We start from the raw sequence: 3,367 nt of genomic DNA, 5'->3' as shown, positions 1-3,367 counted from the left end.
TCTGAACACGAATTTTCGTTACGGCAACATGGGAGTCGTATACAGTATATACATATAATACTAAAGCTGAGGCTCCTAGACCCGAATGGCATTCGGGATCTGAATTGCATTCGTGAGCTCCAGAATGCCATTCGGGTCTGGGAGCCTCAGTTTCAGTAATATGCAGTATGTATATGGCTCCCAGACTCGAATGGAACCTTTGAAAAAAAAACATTATTATAATAATATTATCATCCATATATTTTATTACCCATCTTCTACAATAGTATTACTTATTCAGTATTCGTTGCCTCCAGTGCTGGCAAAGTTAGCTAGTTGTTTTTGAGTGGCACAGCCTATCCTTGAAATCCCATAGGTGGACTGTTCAGGTAATGTCTAGCCTAGCAAACCTATTGAAAGGCAATGGGTTTCTAAGGGTAGTAGTGAGAAATGAGTGAGTGGTGGCTGCTGTTATCATCATCGGCCTATGAGGAGCGGCACACTGGCCTCCTAGCACAGTCAGATGCGCCCTGCACCAGCTCGGGGACATATACCCCCTGCAGCTGAGCTGGAGAAGCAGCAACCCAAGCAGCCCCAACACTTTTGCCTCACACCCCGCCAACTCCTGGGACAGCCGAGACAAGCATGTTAGCCTCCTCCAATCCGCAGTCTGCACGCCACTCAAGCTCTTGGAGCAGGCCATCGGGCATAGTGAGTTGAGCTGGCCGGGCCAGACCAAACAGAATCAGGCGCATTATGTTCGGCTTGGCCTGGGCCACTGGGAAAGTGCCCAGTATTCCCGATGGCCAGTCCGAGCCTGGTTGTCATGCTTATTGAGGGTCAGTTCCTTCTGGCCTCATCCAGCAGTATTGTTTAGCACACTGGTTGAGGGAGTGTCAGAGAAGATGGCACTGTGACCAGATAAGCTGAGACCAATGATTTGTATGCAAAGTGGCACTCCCTGGACACCTAGGGCTACTTAAAAAAATATGCTGTTTATTGTCCAGCTTTTCATAAGTGTGGTGTTCATTTCCCTACATTTAGGGCCCATCCACACCAGTCAGCTTGTTAAACGCATGGGCATAAATGCATTTTGTGTTAGGACAGCCCATTAAAAAGATTTGGCTGCCCAATGGACCGAAAATCGTGCATGCAGCATTTTGGCAGTGCACCACAACACGCAGAAACAACATATCAGTTTTTCAAGTTCTCTTCTTTAAACTACAAAACAACTCCCCTCTATGTAATGGAGATGAGGTGTGGGGGAGGTGTTTGTAATCCAAATAAGGAGAACAGCCATGGCTCCTCCACACTGCTCCTCCTTAGATACAGTACAGTGGGTGAGCGTTGGAGCATGGACAGGAAGTGTGTTACTCAGCAGGTGAAAATAAAGAGAGAAAGGCCTGAATAAAGAAAACGAGTGCAGCTGCCACAGCTGAGGACTGGTAAGATGCAATATAGTATATTTGTGTTTTTGGGTTTGAATATGCTTTTACCTCTTGGACATGCATTACATACGATGGGACTTTTTAATGTATCTTATCCTTTATATATATTAAATGTTTTCTATTATCCGGTAACCATCATCTATGATTAGCTGGCTTGTGGGCGGTCCTTAAGAGGATCCAGTTCATTAGATATCTTAGAGCTGCCATTACTGGCTTGTTCTTGGAAGGTTCAGGTTGCAGGGCTGCCCTGTTCATCCCTATTTTACTACCCAGTGAGGCACTGAACTGAAAAAGCATGAGCATATCACGTACTGGGCCACCTATTATGAACATGCTTATTCTGGGTCAGTAAATTAGTAAAGCAAATGTCTGGAAGACAAGTCAGGACAATGTTCCCTTAAAAATAAAAAAGTGAGCCGTGGCAGCTCTCATTTCTCTAACCTGAAGGATTCCCTTTAATATATAAGGCTCAATTGACTAATCTATAATGTAAGTATCTTTAGGCTTCTTTAAATGCTGACGAAATCACTAACAATGGATGCTGCTCCTTGGTGTTTAAAGCTTTTAGCTTCTCCTGAATCAGCTGGTCCCCTGAGCACTGATAACCTGTTCTAGGGTGGCACCTTTCTCTTGCAGGTTTCTATGGAGCTACCTTTGTCTGTGCTAAAAAGCTGTATGTGTCCCCACAAATACACAGGCACAGCAAGGTAAGACGCTCCCCTTCTCCCTGCCTCCAGCTTCTTCTTTTTTCCCTTCTCCAAGGTAGTAGTTGATCAGCTGCTGTAGATTGCTCTGTCCTTGTGATCTTTTATTCAACAGGAAGTTCGGGGAATCCGAGCTGAGAGAGTTGGAACCAGCTGTTTGGAAACATGATGACTGTAAGCGCATGAGCAAAAATGTAAATAAATACTTTGCTGGGCAATGTATGGTTGTTTAATCTGGATTCATTATTGGGGGGAAAAAAGGGATTTATACTACTTTAACATTTGTTATGTTCAGCCAGGTAACTGTTGTTTGCAGCTCATGTTTGCCCTCATTACTGAATATGAGTTATGTTTTTTTTACTAAATAACGAAAATTCTAGCTCAGGGAACTTCGCCTATTGTCCACTTTCCCTGCATTCCTTGATGTTGCTGTAAGCTGCACTGGGAATAACTGCAGCTGCAATCAAATTAGGGTCATTTCATCAGCCATTTTGATTTTGAAAGACATACCAAAGTAAACAATCACAAAAGGTGGCCAAAACAGGTCATACTAAGAACATGAGGAATGCACAGCACATACATTATAATGCTCATGCGCAACCCCAATATATATTTTTCTTTTAATAAAAGCTTCAGATCTTTTAGAGAGACATGTATAATTGTATTTACAACAAGTATACATTGCTCAGAATAAATTATAAAGAGGGAATCCTATTTTAATAAACTTCACAAGAGAGGGTAACACAATAGATAACCGTGGGGCATTGTTTCCTATTACATTGATAGGATAGTTGTTGAAGAGAATGTTCCTATAACATAATGTGATATTCACACTGATGGTGCTCAGTATTCATTAGCAATACATTTGCAGACCTCGCTCTGCCATTACGTACAGTCGTTTCTCTATTTCTCCTCCCCGTTTCTTTTTTCCTTTTTGCTCTAATAACGCTGTGTGACCATATTCAATCATTCACCCACTTCTCACTATCCTCCTCCTTCCTCCAGTCTCTCCTCCCCCATTTCTCTTTGTTGCAGGGTGTCAGTGTTTGGTATAGCTGCAGTGAAGGAGCTGTGATCAGCATCCTGTATCCCTCCATCACGAAAACAGACAGGTGGGTACCAATCGCACAAACATTTCTGTGATAGGGAAAAAAATGGGGTTCTAGAATTGTATGGAGAGATGTATTCCAAGAACTGCTTTATTGTAACCTCACAGTGAGGGGGGGGGGGGGGGGT

General features: G+C 43.2%; 1 protein-coding gene across 1 annotated transcript in view; it reads left to right on the top strand.

The window, feature by feature from the left end:
- Positions 1-3,044: 3,044 nt before the first annotated feature.
- GNG3 (G protein subunit gamma 3) overlaps positions 3,045-3,367 on the top strand; it is an 11,113-nt gene continuing 10,790 nt past the window's right edge. Inside the window, exon 1 of the mRNA XM_018565095.1 lies at positions 3,045-3,243. The gene's annotated coding sequence lies outside the window, so the exon portion shown is untranslated. The remainder of the gene's footprint in view (positions 3,244-3,367) is intronic.

This window comes from Nanorana parkeri, unplaced genomic scaffold (genome assembly GCF_000935625.1).
Source record: "Nanorana parkeri isolate BGI_ZX_2015 unplaced genomic scaffold, ASM93562v1 scaffold25, whole genome shotgun sequence".
NCBI lineage: Eukaryota > Metazoa > Chordata > Amphibia > Anura > Dicroglossidae > Nanorana > Nanorana parkeri.
The sequence above is the reverse complement of the archived record's forward strand: the minus strand, read 5'-3'. Positions and strand labels throughout refer to the sequence as shown.